General features: G+C 42.2%; 1 protein-coding gene across 1 annotated transcript in view; it reads right to left on the bottom strand.

Annotated features, from left to right (window-relative positions):
* NSUN5 (NOP2/Sun RNA methyltransferase 5) overlaps positions 1-27,404 on the bottom strand; it is a 40,436-nt gene that overhangs the window by 11,181 nt on the left and 1,851 nt on the right. The window lies entirely within an intron of this gene.

Here is a 27,404-nt window from a genome sequence, read left to right as displayed (position 1 = left end):
CTACCATATGACCCAACAATCCCACTACTGGGCATATACCCAGAGAAAATCATAATTCAAAAAAACATATGCACCCCAATGTTCATTTCAGCACTATTTACAACAGCCAGGACATGGACGCAACCTAAATGTCCATCAACAGAGGAAAGGATAAAGAAGATGTGGTACATATACACAATGGAATATTACTCAGCCATAAAAAGGAATGAAATTGGGTCATTTGTAGAGACGTGGATGGACCTAGAGAATGTCATACAGAGTGAAGTCAGAAAGAGAAAACCAAATATCTTATAATAACGCATATATGTGGGATCTAGAAAATGGTATAGGTGCTTGCAAAGCAGAAATAGAGACACAGACGTTGAGAACAAATGTATGGATAGTAAGGGGGAAAGGGGTGTGGTGGGAGGAAGTGGGACACTGGGACTGACACATATACATTATTGATACATGTATATACATTATTGATACTATGTATAAAACAGACAACTGGTGAGAACATACTGTATAGCACAGGGAACTCTACCTAATGCACTGTGGCAACCTAAATGGGAAGGAAGTCCAAAGGGAGGGGATATCTGTATGTGTACAGCTGATTTCATTCTGTTGTGCAGTGGAGGCTAACACAACATTGTAAAGCAACCATACTCCAAAAAAAACTAATTTAGAAAAATCAATCTGAAAAAAACAACATAAGCGAATACTATGAACAAACAGTTATATGCCAACAAAAGACAACCTAGAAGAAATGGATAAACTTCTAAAAACATACAATCCTACAAGACTGAATCAGGAAGAAATAGACAATCTGAAGAGACCAATCACTAGCAGTAAAATTGAATCAGTAATCAAAAAACTCGCAGCAAACAAAAGTCCAGGACCAGATGGTTTCACAGGGGAATTCTACCAAATACGTAAGGAAGAGTTAATACCTATCCTTCTCAAACTATTACAAAAAACTGAAGATGGAACACTCCCATATTCATTCTACAAGGTCACCATTACCCTGCTACCAAAACCAGACAAAGAAACACTTTAAAAAAAAGGAAAATTACAGGCTAATATCTCTGATGAATATGGATGCAAAAATCCTCAACAAAATATTTGCAAACTGAATTCAACAATATATAAAAAGGATCATACACCATAATCAAGTGGGATTTATTCCAGGGATGGTTCAATATCCCCAAATCAATCTGTGTGATACACCACATCAACAAAAGGAAGAATAAAAATCACAAGACCATCTCAATAAATGCAGAAAAAGCATTTGAAAAAATTCAACATCTATTCACGATGAAAACTCTCATCAAAGTTGGTATTAAAGAAACATATCTCAACATGACGAAGTCTGTATATGATAAACCCACAGCTCACATCATACTCAATGGGGAAAAGCTGAAAGCTTTTCCTCTAAAATCAGGAATAAGACAAGGATGCCCACTCTAGCCACTTCTATTTAACAGTATTGGAAGTCCTATCCAAAGCAATCAGACAAGAAAAAGAAATAAAAATGCATCCAAATTGGAAGGGAAGTAAAACTATCACTATTTACAGATGACAAGATAAAGAAAACCCTAAAGTTGCCACAAAAAAACTATTCATTAGAACTAAAAAATGAATCCAGTAAAGTTACAGGGTACAAGATTATCATCATACACTTTTCTATGCACTAATAATGAACTATTAGAAAGCAAGAAAACAATCCTGTTCAAAAGTGCATCGAAAAGAATTAAATACCTAGGAATAAACTTAACCACAGAGGTAAAAGGCCTATACTCTGAAAACTATGACACTGATGAAGGAAACTGAGATGATACAAAGCAATGGAAAGACACCCATATTAAGGGATTGGAAGAATTAAAACTGTTAAAATGTCCATACTATCCAACAAAACAATCTACAGATTTAATGAAATCCCTATCAAAATACCCATGACATTTTTCATAGAACTAGAATAACCTTAAATTTTATATGGAACCACAAAAGACCCTGAATAGACAAAGCAATCTTGAGAAAAAAGAACAAAGCCGGAGGTATAAAGCTCCCAGACTTCAGACTCTACTACAAAGCTACAATAATCAAAACAGTAAGGTACTGACAAAAACACAGACACATAGATCAATGAAACAGAACAGAGAGCCCAGAAATAAACCCACAAACTTATGGTTAGTTAATCTATGACAACAGAGGCAAGAATATACAAAAGGGAAAAGACAAAGTCTCTTCGATAGGTGGTGCTAGGAAAACCAGACAGCTATGTGTAAAAGAATGAAATTAGAACATTTTCTCACACCATATACAAAAATAAACTCAAATCAATTAAAGACCTACATGTAAGACCAGAAACCAAAAAACTTCCAGAAGAAAACATAGGCAGAACACTCTTTGACATAAATTGCAGGGGAATTCCCTGGCGGTCCAGTGGTTAGGATTCTGTCCTTCCACTGCAGGGGGCACGGGTTCAATCCCTGGTCAGGGAACGAACAAAAAGATTCTACAAGCTGCGTAGTGCAGCCAAAAAGAAAAAAAAAAAAAAAACTAGCTATGGCAAAGGAAACAAAATAAAAAATAAATAAATAGGACTAGTTAAACTTAAAAGCTTTGGCACAGCAAAGGAAACCACTGACAAAATGAAAAGACAACCTACTGAATGACAGAAAATATTCACAAATGATATGACTGATAGGGATTAATATCCAAAAACATATAAACAGCTAAGACAACTCAACATCAAAAATACAGACAACCTGATTTTAATGGGGAGAAGGCATGAATAGACATTTTTCCAAAGAAGACATACAGATGGCCAACAGGCATATGAAAAGATGCTCAACATTGCTAATCAGAGACATGCAAATCAAAACCACAATATCACCTCACACCCATCAGCCATCAGAAAGGCCATCATCAAAAAGAACAAAAAGAGGGGCTTCCCTGGTGGCGCAGTGGTTGAGAATCCGCCTGCCGATGCAGGAGACACGGGTTCGTGCCCTGGTCTGGGAGGATCCCACATGCCGCGGAGCAACTGAGCCCGTGAGCCGTGGCCGCTGGGCCTGCGCGTCCGGAGCCTGTGCTCCGCGATGGGAGAGGCCACAGCAGTGAGAGGCCCGCATACCGCAAAAAAAAAAAAAAAAAAAAAAAGAACAAAAAGAACAAATGTTGGCAAGGATGTGGAGAAACGGGAACTCTAGTACACTGCTGGTGGGAATGTAAATTGGTGCAGCCACTATGGAAAAACAGTATGAAGGTCACTCAAAAAACTAAAAATATAACTACCACATGAACCAGCAATTCTACTCCTGGGTATATATGTGAAGAAAATGAAGTAACACTAATTTGAAAAGATACGTGCACTCCAATGTTCATAGCAGCATTATTTACAATAGCCAAGATACTGAAGCAACCTCAGTGTCCATCGATAGATGAATGGATAAAGAAAATGTGGTATACATACACAACAGACTATTACTCTGCCATAAAGAATGAAATTCTGCCATATGCAACAACGTGGACAAACTTGGAGGGTATTATGCTTAGTGAAATAGAGAAAGACAAATTCTGTATGTTATCACTTATATGTGGAATGTAAAAATAAATTAACAAATACAACAAAACAGAAACAGATTCACAGATATAGAGACCACCACAATGGTTACCAGTGGGGAGGGGGAAGGAGGGAGGGACAAGATAGAGGTAGGGGATTAAGAGGTACAGTACAGAGAATGTAGCCAATATTTTATAATAACTTTAAATGGAGTATAATCTATAAAAATATTGAATCACTATGTTGTATACCTGAAACTAATATAATATTGTAAATCGACTACACTTCAATTTAGGGAAAAAAAAAAAACAGTACGGTATTGGCATGAATATAGACACAGATCAACGAATCAGAATAGAGAACCCAGAAATTAACCCACAAATATATGGTCAAGTATACAGTTAAGGAGCCAAGAATATACAATGAGGAAAGGACAGTCTCCTCAACAGACGGCATTGAGAAAACCGGACAGCCGCAAATAAAGAATGAAACTGGACCACTATCTTACACCGCACACAATAAATTAACTCAAAATGGATTAAAGACTTGAATGTATGCAGCATATTACTCAGCTATAAAAAAGAATGAAATCTTGCCATTTGTTGACAACATGGATGGACCTAGGGGTTATTATACTAAGTGAAATAAGTCAGACAGAGAAAGAAAAATACTATATGATTTCACTTATATGTGGAATGTAGAAAAAAAATGAATAAACATAACAAAACAGAAACAGTTATAGATAACGAGAACAGGTGATTGCCAGAGGGGAGGAGGGTGGCAGGGAGGACAGAAATAGGTGAGGGAGATTAAGAGGTACAAGCTTCCAGTTCCAAAAAAAATGAGTCGGTCTTCCCTGGTGGCACAGTGGTTAAGAATCCGCCTGCCAATGCAGGGGACACGGGTTCGAGCCCTGGTCCAGGAAGATCCCACACGCCGCGGTGCAAATAAGCCTGTGTGCCACAACTACTGAGCCTGTGCTCTAGAGCCCACGAGCCACAACTACTGAGCCCACGTGCCACAACTACTGAAGCCCGTGTGCCTAGACCCCGTGCTCCACAACAAGAGAAAACACTGCAATGAGAAGCCTGTGCACCTCAACGAAGAGTAGCCCCTGCTTGCTGCAACTAGAGAAAGCCCGCGCGCAGCAACAAAGACACAATGCAGGCAAAAATAAATAAATAAATATTTTTAAAAAATGAGTCATGGGTATGAAATGTACAGTATGGGGAATATAGTCAATACTATGTAGTATCTTTGTATGGTGATGGATGGTAACTAGACTTATCAATTGTGGTGATCGTTTTGAAATGTATAGAAATATCAAATCACTATGCTGTGTAACATGAATTAACAGCATTATAGATCAATTATACTTCAAAAACAAACCAACTCATAGAAAATTTTTGTGCTTACCAGAGACAAGGGGGAACTGGATGAAGGTAGTCAAAAGGTACAAACTTCCAGTTATACAATAAATAAAGTATTAGGAATGTAACACACACCATGATAAATATAATTAACACTGACATAGGTTATATATGAAAGTTGTTAAGAGAATAAATCCTAAGAGTTCTCATCACAAGGAAGAATATATTTCTTTTCCATCTCTTTCATTCTGTATGTGAGATGATGGATGTACACTAAACTTACTGTGGTCCTCATTTCATGATGTATGTAAGTGAAATCATTATGCTGTACACCTCAGACTTCTACTGTGCTGTATATGTCAATTACATCTCAATAAAACTGAAAGGAAAATAAAAGACTTGTATGTAAAACCTGAAACCATAAAATGCCTAGAAGAAAACAGGTGTAAGCTCCTTTACATCATTCTTGGCAATGATTTTTTGGATTTGACACCAAAAGCAAAGGCAACAAAAGAAAACAAAACAAACAAACACAAAAACCAAGTGAAACTACATCAAAGCTTCTGCACAGCAAAGGAAACCATCAACAAAATGAAAAGGCAATCTATGGAATGGGGGAAAATATTTGCAAATCATATATCTGATAAGGGCTTAATATCCAAAACACACAGCAAACTCATACAACTCAATAGTTTATAAAAAACACCCAATTAAAAAATGGGCAGAGCCTCTAAAGAGACATTTTTCCAAAGAAGACATACAGATGGCCAACAGGTACACTGTATGGTTGTTAGCATAAATGACACCATCATAAGCCAGGGGACAGTTTCTCCCGTCCTGCTGACTCTACTCAGGACTGTACTGTGCAGTAAATCTTCTCTGCCGTCAAGGGCTTTGTAGTTAATAGATACTGTTTAATAATCATTAGGACCAGCTGGCCTCTATGCTCCGTTAGTCCCCAAACAATGATGAAAACCTTCGCTGGTGTATTCCCAGCACCCATGAGACTTGTTACCGATTTATAAATCTTGACTTAGGAATGCACACCCTGTTTCCAAGGACCTACCCACATACCCTAGGTTAACTATAAAATTGTCCCACTGGCCCCTCTGCTGTGCAGAGTGCAGCAACGAATGCTTCCAGGTTGTTGTCTGACCAATCCCACCCTGTAAGTTACCCTATAATAAACTGATCCACTGATTATCTAGAGCTGCCTGCCTCATTTTTTGGCCTCATGATGCCTTCTCAGTTCAGTGGGCACTTTTCATTCCCTCCATCCTGCAACAATTGGCAAGCCAGTCAGGAAACTGAAAACGACACAGGAATGGGTAAAGGGGCAGTAAAGCCCATTGATGGTAGGGGAAATCCCAGGCTGGCCAGCCACTTCCACATGCAGTGATTTGGCTAGGCTTAGGGAACACTTCCAGCCAGTGTTTGAGTACAGGGATGCCCCCAAAACACCAAAGGGCTTATTAGATATATCAACTGAAGCGGTGGAAAAGCAAAAAGTGGAAAAACAAAGTAAGCTATTGCATTGCATGACCTCTGTTATGCGCTCTAAGGATTGGAACAGAAAAAGAATTACAGCTCAACAGGGAACTGTTGAAGAAGACTAAAGAGGCACCGGCATTAGAAAGGGATGTCCAGACGGCATGTTCCACCACTTCAGACATATGTTAAAGACAATGCAACAGGAAGAACATGTTGAAGTGATAACATGTAAGATGCCTAAAATGCAGGGCCACAGGCTGCTCCATTCAAACGTGAGGACCTTTTCACAGGAGAACTGGGACTCCAAGAGGTGGGATCCTTGGGATAACTACATGTCAGAAGATGTGGACATAACTCTAGAGGAGGAAGACCTGCAGGCAAGACCTCTGATCCAAACTACAACACAGGCCACTAGGGAGCCAGGAGATAAACGTGAGGAGATCCCTAGAAGCCAAGACACAACTGTGCGGGGATATTTCTCCACTAAGTTAGAATTCACTGGCAGGTTTAAACGAAAGAGTAGGAAAGGAATTGCAGCCTGGGCGCTCCGCTCCGTTCATGGGATACTGGGAGAAATGGTTACTATGTTAAATGAATCAGAAATGTCAAAAATGGCCTTGGTCACGGCACAGCCCACCCTCCAGCAACATTTGTATGAGGCTGGGTTGGGAGAGACCCAAGGGTGGCTACAGCCACCTTGATTGACTAGACACGTGCAGGTATACACATGGCTGGGCCAAATGAGGGGGGTGTGCCGTCCCCACCCTGAAGATGGGCATCTATGCAAGAGTTACAAGAAATAGCGAGGGGAATTGGGAACAAAGCGTGCTATCTATGCTCCTGATTTCCGAGAACTTCATGAGGAGTTATTTACAACAGGCATCAATGATGGTATCCTGCAGTCTACTCTAGGAGCGTGGTACCGGACCTTAGTTTCAGTTTTGGCCCCAATGGTTAATCGACTCATTCAGACAGGGCGGCCATGATACCTGATCTAAGCAAAACTGAAAAGATCTGGCATAAGGGAAATAGAAGGGGAGATAAAGGCAAAGAGAAAAAAAACAAAAAGTGAGGAAACTAAACAAAGGGGCCCAACTAGAATTTCCCACAATTAATTGGCAAGACCTGGTATTAGCTGGAACCCGTAAGGAGAATATAGATAACCTAATCTGACCCTTTTAACCTCATGGAAAGCATTACCCAATGAAATAGTTTACTCTTCTGACAGCAAGAGAAAAAGAGGAACAGGCTTAAGCCTATGCTCCACATGGGGCAGCAAGGTAAAGAACAGGGGTGCATACCCCCCACTCCTAGGGGTTAGGGGTGAAGTCAAGGTTGCTCCTTGGTGCGGGCCATAGGGGGCAACTGGAGGTCCCATACTGAACTATTTATTAGTCCCACACCAGTAAACAGACTGTCCTGGCTTTAACAGACACTGTGCCAAGTGCACCCTGATTTATGGGAATCCATCCAAGTTCCAAGGGGAAATACGAGCCACTGATGGATATGGAGGCCAGAGGTGAGGATGAAACAAGAGAGCCTGTATTTACAAATTGGAAGACCCCCTCCCACCGCCCAGACCCTGCTCGTCCCTTTCTGGTTTATATTTTCCCCATACCCGAGTATATTTGGGGTGTGGATGTCCTACAGGACCTGGAGCTCATAACCACCCTGAGCGAGCTCCACTTACGGATCCAAGCAGTCAAGGCTGCAAAGGTGGATCACGGTAAATGAGATCCTGTAAAGTTGCCTATCCCGTGGAGAGTGGTGGCAATAAAACAATGTCACCTACCTGCGGGACAGGAAAAAATAACAGCTACCGTCAAGGAATTAGGGAAGGTGGAGGTTAAAAGCCCGCTAAAAAGCCCCATGTGGCTGGTGGAAAAACCAAACGGGGCGCATGATAGTAGATGACAGAGAATTAAACAAGGCAACACCTCCCTATCTATGCAGCAGTTCCAAACAGCCCAACCCCTGGATCCAATTCCTCTTCCCTCTAGACAGATCACTGTGTCTGAGGTTTGTCTAATACCTTTTTCAGCACACCCTCAGGTAAGGAGCCCCAGGACCAGTTCGCCTGCACGTGGGACAGGAGACAACAGGCTTTTACTGCAGTACCCCAAGGCAGTCTGCAGAGTCCTGCCGTATGTCATGGGATGGTGGCCTGGGATTTGGAGAACTGGGCTTCCCCTCCCATTAGTTCCCAGAGAACTAATGATAGTTCTCTATCATTACATGGATGACATGTCAAGCTGTGACGCCCTGTGCTCTCTTCCCCAGGCCACTACGCCTCTTCAGGAACACTTAAAAGCACAGGGACGGGAGGCAAACACCAACAAGGGGCAAGGACGGAGACAGTCAGTAAAGCTCTTTGGAGTTCCCTGGTCTGGCTAGACTAAAGTGATGCCTGAGGCTGTTCTGATAAAACACAGGTGTATCCCATGTTCTGACATGTAAAAGAACCACAGGTCTTTATAGGTCTGCTAGGGTACTGGCACCCTTCTAATCCCCACCTGGCACAGAGATTAAAGCCACTATATATGCTTGAATGAAAAAGAGAGCAATCTGGGACTGGAACGCCCCACAACAAGAGGCTTCTGCAAAGGCCAAGCTGATTGTCCAAGGACTGAGGGTGTTAATGCCAGATGCCAGATGCGAATTGAATTTAAGTATATATCCAGATGGGTTTGGGTGGAGGCTCTGGCAGAAACAAAATGGGAACTAAGTCCTGCTAGGAGTTTGGTCTCAATAACGGAAAGGGGCAGAGAACCAGTACGGTCCTAAAGAAAAACAACTGTCAGCAGTTTATCTATCCTTACAACAAACCAAGGGTCTGACCACCTACCTACCACCGGCTGACATACAGAATTCCTACCTGTGTGTGACCGAGCACCTTACAAAGCGTAAGCCTACTCAGCAGAAAAGCACCCTCTCCCGGGAGGTGCATGCCTGATTAGGGCCAGTGACCTACAGCAACCCACCAAAGACCCCCGCAACATCACCTGCTGCACCCCCTCTACCACAGGTACAGGAGGATACCGGGATGCCCCCTGCTAATACATGATACACGATGTCAGCTGTAGGGCCAAGCCACTTGGTGGTCCCCCGCAGCTGTCTGTTTGGCTCCGCATGTCATCTGGTTCAAGGAACTGAACAAAGTGGTCAGTGGGCAGAACCCAGAGCCACGTGGCTGGTGATTACCCACAAACCCATGCCGCTCAAGCTTGCCACTTGGCATCAAAATAATTGGAAAATATTAAATAAACCTCTGTTGGGGGCTGATATTTGGACTGCCTGCACGCAACCAGGTGCCAGCATGACCTTATGGCACTTGTCAGCTCTGCCTGGTCATCATCACGAAGCAGCTGCGTTAGCAAGAGCTTTGTTGCTGGAAGAATTACAGACCCCCTCTGACATGGCAGACTGGCTCCACCGAAAGTCGGTACACAGAGGCCCCAAAACTTGGGAAACAGTAAAAAAGCAGCATTTGCCTCTCCAATACACAGACCTCTGAGTCACAGATAAGGACGGCCCTCAGTGTCCTTTGAAGTGCCACCCTCTTCGACACACCCCAGGGTACACTGGACGCTCTGACCATCCAGTTACCAGATGACAAGTGGACTACACAGGGCCTTTGCCAGTGTCAGAAGGACATAAATATACTCCAACCTGTGCTGACACAGCCACTAGATTGATGCAAACCTTCACCAGTAAGAAAACCAACTAGGCTGCAACAATCAAAGGCCTGTCAAAATTGGAAGCTATGTATGGAACACCAGCCCAAACTGACATGACAAGGAATCATTTCACTGGACGTGAAATACAAGAGTGGGCCGAAACCCCAAGAAATACTTTGAACTTTCCATCTACCATACAATCCCACCGCGGCTGGCCTTACAGAGCATGTCAACACGTCGAAAGCCACATGAAAAGCCCCATCTCCCGACTGCCTGTTAAGAGGTTGGTCCCTCCCCACCCCCTCCACGTTAAGAGGTCTGAAACTATCAGACAAGCAAATGCTGTCCCCAGGATGACAATCTGCAGATGAATGGCTACCTGGCCGGACACCAAGAGCCTGAAAGTGCAGGTTCAGAAGGGAGGCCTTAAGCCTACGCTGTAGGAAGGTCTCCTTTCACCACTGCCACAGGACCTCTGATCTAGTGTTACTGTAATTCATTAGCATTTAAATTGGTCTCCCCCTCCCAGGTGGCTTGGTATCCTAATCCCTTGGGGTATGGGACTTGCCTGGGTATTGCCTTCCTTCAATCAGGCCTTTTATATGGGAATGGGCCCCACTCAGACCCAAATCTCCTCTCCAAAGCATTAGCACAAGGAGCTGAAGTGGGTTTGCTCATGTGGGTTCCTGCTGAGGCCCCAGGTACTGAAGACATTAAAGGACAAAATGAGTCGTACCACCTGCCAGGAAAAATGCCAAAACCAGGGGTGGTTTTGGCCAACAGTGATCAAACAGCTACAGTGCTACTCACAAATGAGGATTTGCCTACCTTTCACCCTTAAAACATGTCTTATCACTCATAGTGTGTGCCTCATAGACTCCCTGGCTCTGGTTACCGGAAATGTCCTCCTCTCCTGGGCCTCAACATATGCAAAAGTCCACAATCGCTCTGAGTGCTGGGTCTGCGGCCTGTCTCCAATGCAGAGGAGATGCTGTGGACAGTTCATCTGTCCCACAGAACGGGACGATGGCTTGGTGACCAAAAATCCCCTTGGTGATCCGGTTCTTATACATGAAAGTTCTGTTTGATTATAGTGACTCTAAACAGTATGTTTTTTCCCTGGTGCAAAACCGGTCAAGTAATCCCTGGATTCCCACAGCTTATATTTGGGATGGCTTAGTGTGGCTGGGAGCTGCACAAGGAGCCTTGATGTCCAGAGCCCCCACCTGCATAGGAAGGACCAACCACACCCAAACAAATCACAGACGTATGGGGGGCTTCCATTTGAAGTCTACTGAGGAACTCACAACATATCAAACGATGAACGGACAGGAACGGAAGCAGCTTCCTATAGAACAGGCGACTTCATGGCCCCCAAACAAGGGATCTGGAAATGTGGAGCTTATCTGTGGCCTTATTTGCCCTGTGAGTGGACGGGCCAATGCGCCTTCCCTTCTGGGCCGTACATACACCTCTTTACCAGGAGTTCCCTATAACCTTCCTGCTATTAAGTCCAGGTGGTGGGCCCATCATAGTAGGTCATGGTGGGAATGGCCGACAAACCAGTGTAAGTGCTAAACTAGAAATCCAGCTGTTAGCAATTTACCCCATCAGCTTCGAATGACTCCCATCTCTCCATGAAATCAGGAAACCACTCAAATGAGAAATGTGGTGCTGCAAAACCATATGGCCTTAGATATGCTGACAGCCTCACAGGGAAGGACATGTTAAGGACCTTAACTGGGCAGGAATGCTGCATTTACACCTTCACATGAATCCAACATAAACTGATTAACACTCCCATATGAAAACAGTCATTAATCCAATGGAAGAAATCCCCTTTGCTGATGCTTTACCCACTGGCTTCCTTCTCTCCCAGGTAAATGGAGAACCATAGTTCTTACTATACTTTTGTTTATTTGGGACCCTTTGTTCGTGCTACTTCTTATACTGTTGCTTTGGGCTAGGAATACAAAAGCCACCTCTCGATATCTAGCCCTAGGGTCTATGTGGAAAAATGACGGACAAGATTATACAGGCCATCAAGATGTCAGGAGTGGAGTATATGGCTGTTAACATAACTGCCACAATCTTGGGCCCTTACAGTTTCTCCTGTCCTTCGGCTGATCCTACCCAGAACTGTACGGTGCAGTAAATCACTGCTATGTCATCAAAGGCTCTGTAGCCAATAGTGTTAATAATCATTAGGACCAGGGGGCCTCCGTGCTCCGCGAGGCCCCAGTGATGAAACCTTCACTGACATACTCCCAGTGCCCAAAGGCCTAGTTACCTGTTCATAAATCGTGACGTAAGAATGCACATCCTGTCCCCAAGCACCTACCCCCATACCCTAAGTTAACTATAAAATTGTCCCAATGGCCCCTTGGTGGTGCACAGTACAGGTATGAATGCTCCCGGATCATTGTCTGCCTGATCCAGATCCCATCCTGTAAGTTACCCTATAATAAACTGATGCATTGATCACCTGGAGCTGCCTGCCTAGTTCTCAGTCTCAAGATGCCTCCTCAGTTCCGTGGGTGCTTTTTGTTCCCTCTGTCCTCCAACATATGTGAAAAAATGTTCGACATCACTAATCATCAGGGAAATGCAAATCAAAAACCAAAATATCAGAGAGGAACCAAGATGGTGGAGTAGAAGGACGTGCTCTCACTCCCTCTTGTGAGAACACCAGAATCACAACTAACTGCTGGACAATCATCAATAGGAACACACTGGAACTCACCAAAAAGATACCCCACATCCAAAGACAGAGAAGCCACAATGAGACAGTACAAGGGGTGCGATCACAGTAAAATCAAATCCCATAACTGCTGGGTGGCTGACTCACAGACTGGAGAACACTCATACCACAGAAGTCCACCCACTGGAGTGAAGGTTCTGAGCCCCATGTCAGGCTTCCTAACCTGGACGTCCGGCAATGGGAGGAGGAATTCCTAGAGAGTCAGACTTTGAAGGCTAGTGGGATTTGATTGCAGGACTTCGACAGGACTGGGGGAAACAGAGACTCCACTCTCGGAGGGCACACACAAAGTAGTGTGCTCATCGGGACCCAGGGGAAGGAGCAGTGACCCCAGGGGAGACTGAACCAGACCTACCTGCTAGTGTTGGAGGGTCTCCTGCAGAGGTGGGGGGTGGCTGTGGCTCACCATGGGGACAAGGACACTGGCAGCAGAAGTTCTGGGAAGTACTCCTTGACTTGAGCCCTCCCAGAGTCAGCCATTAGCCCCACCAAAGAGCCGGGAAGGCTCCACTGGTGGGTTGCCTCAGGCCAAACAACCAACAGGGAAGGAACCCAGCCTCACCCATCAACAGTCTAGCAGATTAAAGTTTCACTGAGCTCCGCCCACCAGAGCAACAGTCAGCTCTACCCACCACCAGTCCCTCCCATCAGGAAACTTACACAAGCCTCTTAGATAGCCTCATCCACCAGAAAGCAGATAGCAGAAGCAAGAAGAAATACAATCCTGCAGCCTGTGGAACAAAAACCACATTTACAGAAAGGTAGACAAGATGAAAAGGCAGAGGGCTATGTGCCACATGAAGGAACAAGATAAAACCCCAGAAAAACAACTAAATGAAGTGGAGATAGGCAACCTCCCAGAAAAAGAATTCAGAATAATGATAGTAAAGATGATCCAGGACCTCAGAAAAGGAATGGAGGCAAAGATCGAGAAGATGCAAGAAATGTTTAACAAAAGACCTAGAAGAATTAAAGAACAAACAAACAGAGATGAACAATACAGTAACTGAAATGAAAACTACACTAGAAAGAATCAATAGCAGAATAACTGAGGCAGAGGAACGTATAAGCGACCTGGAAGACAGAATGGTGGAATTCACTGCTGCGGAACAGAATAAAGAAAAAAGAATGAAAAGAAATGAAGACAGCCTAAGAGACATCTGGGACAACATTAAACACAACAACATTTGCATTATAGGGGTCCCAGAAGGAGAAGACAGAGAGGAAGGACCAGAGAAAATATTTGAAGAGATTATAGTCGAAAACTTCCCTAACATGGGAAAGGAAATAGCCATCCAAGTTCAGGAAGCTCAGCAAGTCCCATACAGAATAAACCCAAGGAGAAACACGCCGAGACACACAGTAATCAAATTGACAAAATTTAAAGAAAAAAGAAAAATTATTGAAAGCAGCAAGGGAAAAATGACAAATAACATACAAGGGAACTACCATAAGGTTAACAGCTGATTTCTCAGCAGAAACTCTACAAGCCAGAAGGGAATGGCATGATATACTTAAAGTGATGAAAGGGAAGCACCTATAACCAAGATTACTCTACCCGGCAAGGATCTCATTCAGAGTTGATGGAGAAATCAAAAGCTTTACAGACAAGCAAAAGATAAGAGAATTCAGCACCACCAAACCAGCTCTACAACAAATGCTAAGAAACTTCTCTAAGTGGGAAACACAAGAGAAGAAAAGGACCTACAAAAACAAACCCAAAACAATTAAGAAAATGGTCACAGGAACATACATATCGATAATTACCTTAAACGTGAATGGATTAAATGCTCCAACCAAAAGACACGGGCTTGATGAATGGATACAAAAACAAGATCCACATATATGCTGTCTACAAGAGACCCACTTCAGACCTAGGGACATATACAGACTGAAAATGAGGGGAGGGAAAAAGATATTCCATGCAAATGGAAATCAAAAGAAAGCTGGAGTAGCAATACTCTTATCAGATAAAATAGACTTTAAAATAAAGAATGTTACAAGAGACAAGGAAGGACACTATATAATGATCAAGGGATCAATCCAAGAAGAAGAGATAACAATTATAAATATATATGCACCCAACATAGGAGCGCCTCAATACATAAGGCAACTGCTAACACAAAAATAGTGAGGGACTTTAACACCTCACTTACACCAATGGACAGATCATCCAAAATGAAAATAAATAAGGAAAAAGAAGCTTTAAACGACACAATAAACCAGATAGATTTAATTGATATTTATAGGACATTCCATCCAAAAACAGCAGATTACAATTTCTTCTCAAGTGCGCATGGAAGATTCTCCAGGATAGATCACATCTTGGGTCACAAATCAAGCCTCAGTAAATTTAAGAAAATTGAAATCACATCAAGCATCTTTTCTGACCATGATGCTACGAGATTAGAAATGAATTACAGGGAATAAAATGTAAAATACAGAAACACATGGAGGCTAAACAATACGTTACTAAATAACCAAGAGATCACTGAAGAAATCAAAGAGGAAATCAAAAAATACCTAGAGGGGCTTCCCTGGTGGCGCAGTGGTTGAGAATCCGCCTGCCGATGCAGGAGACACGGGTTCGTGCCCTGGTCCGGGAAGATCCCACATGCCGCAGAGCAACTAAGCCCGTGAGCCATGGCCGCTAGGCCTGCGCGTCCGGAGCCTGTGCTCCGCAACGGGAGAGGCCACAACAGTGAGAGGCCCGCATACCGCAAAAAAAAAAAAAAAAAAAAAAAAAAAAAAAAAAAAAACCTAGAAACAAATGACAATGAAAACACACAGATCCAAAACCTATGGGATGCAGCAAAAGCAGTTCTAAGAGGGAAGTTTATAGTTACACAAGCCTACCTCAAGAAACAAGAAAAATCTCAAATAAACAATCTAACCTTACACCTAAAGGAACTAGAGAAAGAAGAACAAACAAAACCCAAAGTTAGCAGAAGGAAAGAAATCATAACGATCAGAGCAGAAATAAATGAAATGGAAACAAAGAAAACAATAGCAAAAATCAATAAAACTAAAAGCTGGTTCTTTGAGAAGATAAACAAAATTGATAAACCATTAGCCAGACTCATCAAGAAAAAGGGAGAGGACTCAAGTCAATAAAATTAGAAATGAAAAAGAAGTTACAGCAGGCACCGCAGAAATACAAAGCATCCTAAGAGACTACTGCAAGCAACTCTATGCCAATAAAATGGACAACCTGGAAGAAATGGACAAATTCTTAGAAAGATTTAAACTTCCAAGACTGCACCAGGAAGAAACAGAAAATATGAACAATCACAAGTAATAAAACTGAAACTGTGATTAAAAATCTTCCAACAAACAAAACTCCAGGACCAGATGGCTTCACAGGTGAATTCCATCAAACATTTAGAGAAGAGCTAACCACCCATCCTTCTCAAACTCTTCCAAAAAGTTGCAGAGGAAGGAACACTCCCAAACTCATTCTATGAGGCCACCATCACCCTGATACCAAAACCAGACAAAGATACTACAAAAAAAGAAAATTACAGACCAATATCACTGATGAATATAGATGCAAAAATCCTCAACAAAATACTAGCAAACAGAATCCAACAACACATTAAAAGGATCACACACCATGATCAAGTGGGATTTATACCAGGGAAGCAAGGATTCTTCAATATACGCAAATCAATCAATTTGATACACCATATTAACAAACTGAAGAATAAAAATCATATGATCATCTCAATAGATGCAGAAAAAGCTTTTGACAAAATTCGACACCCATTTACGATAAAAACTCTCCAGAAAGTGGACACAGAGGGAACTTACCTCAACATGATAAAGGCCATATACGACAAACCCACAGCAAACATCATTCTCAATGGTGAAAAACTGAAAGCATTTCCTCTAAGATCAGGAACAAGACAAGGATGTCCACTCTCGCCACTATTATTCAACATAGTTTTGGAAGTCCTAGCCTCGGCAGTCAGAAAAGAAAAAGGAAAAAAAGGAATACAAATTGGAAAAAAAGAAGTGTAACTGTCACTGTTCGCAGATAACATGATACTATACATAGAGAATCCTAAAAATGCCACCAGAAAACTAGAGCTAATCAATAAATTAGGGAAAGTTGCAGGATACAAAATTAATGCACAGAAATCTCTTGTATTCCTATACACTAATGGTGAAAAGTCTGAAAGAGAAATTAAGGAAACACTCCCAGTTACCACTGCAACAAAAAGAATAAAATACCTAGGAATAAACCTACCTAGGTAGACAAAAGACCTGTATGCAGAAAACTATAAGACACTGATGAAAGAAATTAAAGATAATACCAACAGATGGAGAGATATACCATGTTTTTGGATTGGAAGAATCAATGTTGTGAAAATGACTATACTACCCAAAGCAATCTACAGATTCAAAGCAATCCCTATCAAATTTCCAATAGCATTTTTTAGGCAACTAGAACAAAAAGTCTTAAAATTTGTATGGAGACACAAAAGAGCCCAAACAGCCAAAGCAGTCTTGAGGGAAAAAAAAGGAGCTTGAGGAATCAGACTCCCTGACTTCAGACTATACTACAAAGCTACAGTAATCAAGACAATATGGTACTGGCACAAAAACAGAAACATAGATCAATGGAACAAGGTAGAAAGCCCAGAGATAAACTCACGCACCTATGGTCAACTGATCTATGACAAAGGAGGAAAGGATATACAATGGAGAAAAGACAGTCTCTTCAATAAGGGGTGCTGGGAAAACTGGACAGCTACATGTAAAAGAATGAAATTAGAACACTCCCTAACACCATACACAAAAATAAACTCAAAATGGATTCAAGACCTAAATGTAAGACCAGACACTATAAAACTCTTAGGGGAGAACATAGGAAGAACACTCTTGGACATAAATCACAGCAAGATCTTTTTTGACCCACCTCCTAGAGTAATGGAAATAAAAACAAGAATAAACAAATGGGACCTAATGAAACTTCAAAGCTTTTGCACAGCAAAGGAAACCATAAACAAGATGAAAAGACAACCCTCAGAATGGGAGAAAGTATTTGCAAACAAACCAACGGACAAAGGATTAATCTCCAAAATATATAAACAGCTCATGCAACTTGATATTAAAGAAACAAACAACCCAATCCAAAAATGGGCAGAAGACCTAAATAGACACTTCTCCAAAGAAGAAATACAGATGGCCAAGAAGCACATGAAAAGCTGCTCAACATCACTAATTATTAGAGAAATGCAAATCAAAACTACAATGAGGACAATGAGGTGGAGACGGCTTAAAGATGGCGGAAGAGTAAGACGTGGAGATCTCCTTCCTCCTCACAGAGACATCAGAAATACATCTACACGTGGAACTTCTCCTATAGAACACCCACCGAACGCTGGCAGAAGACCTCAGACCTCCAAAAAGGCAAGAAACTCCCCACATATCTGGGTAGGGCAAAAGAAAAAAGAATAAACAGGGACAAAAGAATAGGGACGGGACCTACGCCAGTGGGAGGGAGCCGTGAAGGAGGAAAGACTCCCACACACTAGAGGCCCCTTCGCGGGCGGAGACTGCGGGTGCCGGAGGGGGAAGCTCCAGAGCCGCGGAGGACAGCTCAGCCACAGGGGTGAGGAGGGCAAAGCGGAGAGATTCCCGCAGAGGATCGGTGCCGACCGGCACTCACCAGCCCGAGAGGCTTGTCTGCTCGCCCCGCCGGAGCAGGCGGGGCCGGGAGCTGAGGCTCGGGCTTCCGTCGGATCCCAGGGAAAGGTCTGGAGTTGGCAGAGTGAAGACAGCTTGAAGGGGGCTAGTGCGCCACGGCTGGCCAGGAGGGAGTTCGGGAGAAGTCTGGAGCTGCCGAAGAGGCAAGAGACCTTTTCCTCCCTCTTTGCTGCCTGGGCGCGAGGAGAGGGGATTAAGTGCGCCGCTTAAAGGAGCCCCAGAAGCGGGCGCGGAGCTGCCGAAGAGACAAGAGACTTTTTCTTGCCTCTTTGCTTCCTCGGGTGTGAGGTGAGGGGATTAAGAGCACCGCGTAGAGGAACTCCAGAAACGGGGGCGAGCCGCGGCTGTCGGCACGGACAGTAGAGACGGGTGTCGGACGCTAAGGTTGCTGCTGCCACCACCAAGAGGCCTGTGTGTGAGCACAGGTCACTCTCCACACCGGCCCTCCCGGGAGCCCGTGCAGTCCGCCACTGCCGGGGTCCCGGGATCCAGGGACAGCTTCCCCGGGAGAACGCACGGCGCGCCTTGGGCCTGTGCAGCGTCACGTCGGCCTCTGCCGCCGCGGACTCGCCCCGCCCCCGTGCCACTCCCTCCCCCAAGCCTGAGTGAGCTGGAGCCCCCGAATCAACTGCTCCTTTAACATCGTCCTGTCTGAGCGAAGGGCAGTCACCCTCGGACTACCTACACGCAGAGGCGGGACCAAGTCCAAAGCTGAACCCCAGGAGCTGTGCGAACAGAGAGGAGAGGGGGAGGTCTCTCCCAGCAGCCTCAGAAGTGGCGGATTAAAGCTCCACAATCAACTTTAAGTGCCCTGCATCTGTTGAAAACCTGAATAGACAACGAATCATCCCAAGTTGAGGAGGTGGACTTTGGGAGCAAGATATACTATTATTTTCCCCTTTTTTTTCTTTTTGTGAGTGTGTATGTGTGTGCTGCTGTGTGAGATTTTGTCTGTATAGCTTTGCTTTCACCATTTGTCCTAGGGTTAGACCGACCCATTTTTCTGTTTTTTTTTTTTTTAAAGGAAATTTTTCTTCTTAATAATTATTTTTTATTTTAATAACTATACTTTATACTACTCTGTCTTCTCCCTTTCTTTCGTCCTTTCTTCCTTCCTTTCTTCCCTCCTTCCCTCCTTTCTTCCTTCCTTCCCCCCTTCTTTCCTCCCTTCCTCTCTTCCTTCCTCCCTTTCTTCCTCTGCACCTTCCTTCCTTCCTTTCTTGCTTCCTTCCTTCATTTCTTCCTTCCTTTCTTCCTTCCTTCCCTCCCTCCCTCCTTCCTTCCTTTTCTTTCCTCTCTATTTATTCTACCTTTTATTTTGAGCCTTGTGGATTAAAGGTTCTTGGCGCCCCAGCCAGGCACCAGGGCAGTGTCCCTGAGGTGGGAGAACCAACCTCAAGACACTAGTCCACAAGAGACCTCCCAGCTCCACGTAATATCAGACGGCAAAAATCTCCCAGAGATCTCCATCTCAACACCAAGACCCAGCTTCACTCAAGGACCAGCAAAGAACAGTGCTGGACACCCTATCCCCAACAAAGAGCAAGACAGGTCTACAGCCCCATCCATTAGCAGAGAGGCTGCCTAAAATCAGAATAAGGTTACCAACATCCCCAAACACACCACCAGACGAGGAGCTGCCCACCAGAAAGACAAGATCCAGCCTCATCCACCAGAACAGAGGCACTAGTCCCCCCAACGAGGGAATCTACTCAACCCACTGAACCAACCTTAGCCACTGGGGACAGCCACCAAAAACAACAGGAACTATGAACCTGCAGCGTGCAAAAAGGAGACCCCAAACACAGTAAGATAAGCGAAATGAGAAGACAGAAAAACACACAACAGATGAAGGAGCAAGATAAAAACACACCAGACCTAACAGATGAAGAGGTAATAGCCAATCTACCTGAAAGAGAATTTAGAATAATGATGGTGACGATGATGCAAAATCTTGGAAATAGAATAGACAATTTGCAAGAAACAGTTAACAGGGACCTAGAAGAAATAAAGAGGAAGCAAGAAACGATGAGCAACACAATAAATGAAATGAAAAATACTCTAGATGGGATCAATAGCAGAATAACTGAGGCAGAAGGATGGATAAGTGACCTGGAAGATAAAATAGTGGAAATAACTACTGCAGAGCAGAAGAAAGAAAAAAGAATGAAAAGAACTGAGGACAGTCTCAGAGACCTCTGGGACAACATTAAACGCACCAACATTCGAATTATAGGGGTCCCAGAAGAAGAAGAGAAAAAGAAAGGGACTGAGAAAATATCTGAAGAGGTTACAGTTGAAAACTTCCCTAATATAGGAAAGGAAATAGTCAATCAAGTCCAGGAAGCACAGAGAGTTCCATACAGGATAAACCCAAAGAGAAACACGCCAAGACACATAATAATCAAACTGTCAAAAATTAAATACAAAGAAAACATATTAAAAGCAGCAAGGGAAAAACAACAAATAACACACAAGGGAATCCTCATAAGATTAACATCTGATCTTTCAGCAGAAACTCTACAAGCCAGAAGGGAGTGGCAGGACATATTTAAAGTGATGAAGGAAAAAAACCTACAACCAAGATTACTCTACCCAGCAAGGATCTCATTCAGATTTGATGGAGAAATTAAAACCTTTACAGACAAGCAAAAGCTGAGAGAGTTCAGCACCACCAAACCAGCTCTACAACAAATCCTAAAGGAACTTCTCTAGGCAAGAAACACAAGAGAAGGAAAAGACCTACAAGAACAACCCGAAACAATTAAGTAAATGGTAATAGGAACATACATATCGATAATTACCTTAAATGTAAATGGATTAAATGCTCCCACCAAAAGACACAGACAGGCTGAATGGATACAAAAACAAGACCCATATATATGCTGTCTACAAGAGACCCACTTCAGACCTAGGGACACATACAGACTGAAAGTAAGGGGATGGAAAAAGATATTCCATGCAAATGGAAACCAGAAGAAAGCTGGAGTAGCAATTCTCATATCAGACAAAATAGACTTTAAAATAAAGACTATTACAAGAGACAAAGAAGGACACTACATAATGATCAAGGGATCGATCCATGAAGAAGATATAACAATTGTAAATATTTATGCACCCAACATAGGAGCACCTCAATACATAAGGCAAATACTAACAGCCTTAAAAGGGGAAATCGACAGTAACACAATTATAATGGGGGACTTTAACACCCCACTTTCACCAATGGACAGATCATCCAAAATGAAAATAAATAAGGAAACACAAGCTTTAAATGATACATTACACAAGATGGACTTAATTGATATTTATAGGACATTCCATCCAAAAACAACAGAATACACATTTTTCTCAAGTGCTCATGGAACATTCTCCAGGATTGATCATATATTGGGTCACAAATCTAGCCTTGGCAAATTTAAGAAAATTGAAATCGTATCAAGTATCTTTTCCGACCACAACGCTATGAGACTAGATATCAATTACAGGAAAAGATCTGTAAAAAATACAAACACATGGAGGCTAAACAATATACTACTTAATAACGAAGTGATCACTGAAGAAATCAAAGAGGAAATCAAAAAATACTTAGAAACAAATGACAATGGAGACACAACGACCCAAAACCTATGGGATACAGCAAAAGCAGTTCTAAGAGGCAAGTTTATAGCAATACAATCATACCTTAAGAAACAGGAAACATCTCGAATAAACAACCTAACTTTGCACTTAAAGCAATTAGAGAAAGAAGAACAAAAAAACCCCAAATTTAGCAGAAGGAAAGAAATCATAAAGATCAGATCAGAAATAAATGAAAAAGAAGTGAAGGAAACAATAGCAAAGATCAATAAAACTAAAAGCTGGTTCTTTGAGAAGATAAATAAAATTGATAAACCATTAGCCAGACTCATCAAGAATAAAAGGGAGAAGACTCAAATCAATAGAATTAGAAATGAAAAAGGAGATGTAACAACTGACACTGCAGAAATACAAAAGATTATTAGAGATTACTACAAGCAACTCTATGCCAATAAAATGGACAACCTGGAAGAAATGGACAAATTCTTAGAAATGCACAACCTGCCGAGACTGAACCAGGAAGAAATAGAAAATATGAACAGACCAATCACAAGCACTGAAATTGAAACTGTGATTAAAAATCTTCCAGCAAACAAAAGCCCAGGACCAGATGGCTTCACAGGCGAATTCTATCAAACATTTAGAGAAGAGCTAACACCTATCCTTCTCAAACTCTTCCAACAGATAGCAGAGGGAGGAACACTCCCAAACTCATTCTATGAGGCCAACATCACCCTGATACCAAAACCAGACAAAGACGTCACAAAGAAAGAAAACTACAGGCCAATATCACTGATGAACATAGATGCAAAAATCCTCAACAAAATATTAGCAAACAGAATCCAACAGCACATTAAAAGGATCATACACCATGATCAAGTGGGGTTTATCCCAGGAATGCAAGGATTCTTCAATATACGCAAATCAATCAACGTGATACACCATATCAACAAACTGAAGGAGAAAAACCATATGATCATCTCAATAGATGCAGAGAAAGCTTTTGACAAAATTCAACACTCATTTATGATAAAAACCTTGCAGAAAGTAGGCATACAGGGAACTTTCCTCAACTTAATAAAGGCCATATATGACAAACCCACAGCTAGCATCGTTCTCAATGGTGAAAAACTGAAACCATTTCCACTAAGATCAGGAACAAGACAAGGTTGCCCACTCTCACCACTCTTATTCAGCATAGTTTTGGAAGTTCTAGCCACAGCAATCAGAGAAGAAAAAGAAATAAAAGGAATCCAAATAGGAAAAGAAGAAGTAAAGCTGTCACTGTTTGCAGATGACATGATACTATACATAGAGAATCCTAAGGATGCTACCAGAAAACTACTAGAGCTAATCAATGAATTTGGTAAAGTTGCAGGATACAAAATTAATGCACAGAAATCTCTGGCATTCTTATACACTAATGATGAAAAATCTGAGAGTGAAATTAAGAAAACACTCCCATTTACCATTGCAACAAAAAGAATAAAATATCTAGGAATAAACCTACCTAAGGAGACAAAAGACTTGTATGCAGAAAACTATAAGACACTGATGAAAGAAATTAAAGATGATACAAATAGGTGGAGAAATATACCATGTTCTTGGATTGGAAGAATCAACATTGTGAAAATGACTATACTACCCAAAGCAATCTACCGATTCAATGCAATCCCTATCAAATTACCACTGGCATTTTTTACAGAACTAGAACAAAAAATTTCACAATTTGCCGCGGAGCGACTGGGCCCGTGAGCCATGGCCGCTGAGCCTGCGCGTCCGGAGCCTGTGCTCCGCAACGGGAGAGGCCACAACAGTGAGAAGCCCGCGTACCGCAAAAAAAAAAAAAAAAAAAAAAAAAAAAAAAAAAAAAAAAAAAAAAATTCACAATTTGTATGGAAACACAAAAGACCCCAAATAGCCAAAGCAATCTTGAGAACGAGAAATGGAGCTGGAGGAATTAGGCTCCCTGACATCAGACTCTACTACAAGGCTACAGTAATCAAGACAATATGGTACTGGTACATAAACAGAAATATAGATCAATGGAACAGGATAGAGAGCCCAGAGATAAACCCACACACATATGGTCACCTTATCTTTGATAAAGGAGGGAAGGATATACAGTGGAGAAAAGACAGCCTCTTCAATAAGTGGTGCTGGGAAAACTGGACAGCTACATGTAAAAGTATGAAATTAGAACAATCCCTAACACCACACACAAAAATAAACTCAAAATGGGTTAAAGACCTAAATGTAAGGCCAGACACTATCAAACTCTTAGAGCAAAACATAGGCAGAACACTATACGACATAAATCACAGCAAGATCCTTTTTGACCCATCTCCTAGAGAAATGGAAATAAAAACACAAATAAATAAATGGGACCTAATGAAACTTAAAAGCTTTTGCACAGCAAAGGATACCATAAACAAGACCAAAAGACAACCCTCAGAATGGGAGAAAATATTTGCAAATGAAGCAACTGACAAAGGATTAATTTCCAAAATTTATAAGCAACTCATGCAGCTCAATAACAAAAAAACAAACAACCCAATCCAAAAATGGGCAGAAGAACTAAATAGACATTTCTCCAAAGAAGATATACAGATTGCTAACAAACACATGAAAGAATGCTCAACCTCATTAATCATTAGAGAAATGCAAATCAAAACTACAATGAGATATCATCTCACACCGGTCAGATTGGCCATCATCAAAAACTCTAGAAACAATAAATGCTGGAGAGGGTGTGGAGAAAAGGGAACCCTCTTGCACTGCTGGTGGGAATGTAAATTGATACAGCCACTATGGAGAACAGTATGGAGGTTCCTTAAAAAACTACAAATACAACTACCATACGACCCAGCAATCCCACTACTGGGCATATACCCTGAGAAAACCATAATTCAGAAAGACTCATGTACCAAAATGTTCATTGCAGCTCTATTTACAATAGCCAGGACATGGAAGCAACCTAAGTGTCCATCAACAGATGAATGGATAAAGAAGATGTGGCACATATATACAATGGAATATTACTCAGCCCTAAAAAGAAATGAAACTGAGTTATTTATAATGAGGTGGATGGACCTGGAGTCTGTCATACAGAGTGAAGTAAGTCAGAAGGAGAAAAACAAATACCATGTGCTAATACATATATATGGACTCTAAGGGAAAAAAATGTCATGAAGAGATTAGTGGTAGGACGGGAATAAAACACAGACTTACTCGAGCATGGACTTGAGGATATGGGGAGGGGGAGGGGTGGGCTGTGACGAAGTGGGGGAGTGGCAGGGACATATATACACTATCAAATGTAAATTAGATAGCTGGTGGGAAGCTGCTGCATAGCACAGGGAGATCACCTCTGTGCTTTGTGACTGCCTGGGGGGGTGGGATAGGGAGGGTGGGAGAGAGGGTGATGCAAGAGGGAGGAGATGTGGGAGCATGTGTGTATGTATAACTGATTCAGTTTGTTGTAGAGGGAAAACGAACACACTATTGTAAAACAATTATACTCCAATAAAGACGTTAAAAAAAAAAAAAAAAAACTACAATGAGGTATCACCTCACACCAGTTAGAATGGGCATCATCAGAAAATCTACAAACAACAAACGCTGGAGAGGGTATGGAGAAAATGGAACCCTCTTGCACTGTTGGTGAGAATGTAAATTGATGCAGCCACTATGGAGAACAGTATGGAGGTTCCTTAAAAAACTAAAAATAGAATTACATATGACCCAGCAATCCCACCACTGGACATATACCCAGAGAAAACCATAATTCAAAAAGACACACGCACCCCCTTGTTCACTGCAGCACTATTTACAATAGCCAGGTCATGGAAGCAACCTAAATGCCCGTCGACAGACGAATGGATAAAGAAGGTGTAGTACATATATACAATGGAATATTACTCAGCCATAAAAACGAACGAAATTGGGTCATTTGTAGTGACGATCTAGACTGTCATGCAGAGTGAAGTTAGTCAGAAAGAGAACAACAAATATCGTATATTAACACAGATATGTGAAACCTAGAAAAATGGTACAGATGAACCAGTTTGCAGGGCAGAAACTGATACACAAATGTAGAGAACGTATGGACATCAAGGGGGGAAAGTGGCGCAGGGGACGGGGGTGGTGGTGTGATGAACTGGGAGATTGCAATTGACATATATACACTAAAATGTATAAAATGGATAACTAATAAAAACCTGCTGTATAAAAACAAAATGAAAACCCCCCAAATTATCACTTCACACCTGTTAGAATGGCTATTATCAAAAAGATAAGAAATAACAAGTGTTGGCAAAGATGTAGAGAAAAGGGAACACTTGTGCACTGTTGGTGAGAACATAAATTCATGCAGCCACTATGGAAAACAGTATGAAGGCACCTTAAAAATTAAAAAAAGAACTACCATACAATCCATCAATTCTATTTCTGGGTGTTTATCCAAAGAACACAAAAACACTCAGAGATACACGCGTCCCCACATTCATTGCAGCATTAACAACAGCCAAGTCATGGAAACAACATAAGTGTCCAACAATGGAAGAAGTGGATAAAGAAATTGATATATATACACAACAGAATATTATTCAGCCATTAAAAAGAATAATATCTTGCCATGTGCGACAACATGGATGGACCCTGATGGCATTATGCTAAATGAAATAAGTCACACGGAGAGACATACATTGTATGATCTCACTTTTATGTGGAATCTAAAACAAAAACAAAATACCAAGCTCATAAATACAGAGAACAGACTTGTGGTCACAAGAGACAGGGGGTGGGGTACAGGAGAGTGAAATGGGTGAAGGTTGTCACAGGGCACAAATCTCCAGTTATAAAACAAGTCCCGGGAGTGTAATGTTCAGCATGGTGACTACAGTTAATAATGTTGCAATGCGCATTTAAAAGCTGCTAAGAGAATAAATGGTAAAAGTGCTCATCCTAAGGAAAAAAAATTTACAACTATGTACGGTGACGGATGCTAACTAGGCTTATTTTAGTGACCATTTTGCAATATGTGCAAATACCAAATCATCACATTGTACACCTGAAACTAATAACGTGTTATACGTCTATTTTTAAAAAGGATGCGGCAGGGCTTCCCTGGTGGCGCAGTGGTTGAGAGTCCACCTGCCGATGCAGGGGACATGGGTTCGTGCCCCAGTCCGGGAAGATCCCACATGCTGCGGAGCGGCTGGGCCCGTGAGCCATGGCCGCTGGGCCTGCGGGTCTGGAGCCTGTGC

The sequence above is a fragment of the Kogia breviceps genome, chromosome 14 (assembly GCF_026419965.1).
Source record: "Kogia breviceps isolate mKogBre1 chromosome 14, mKogBre1 haplotype 1, whole genome shotgun sequence".
Classification (NCBI taxonomy): domain Eukaryota; kingdom Metazoa; phylum Chordata; class Mammalia; order Artiodactyla; family Physeteridae; genus Kogia; species Kogia breviceps.
This window is presented reverse-complemented; position numbering and strand designations above follow the sequence as displayed.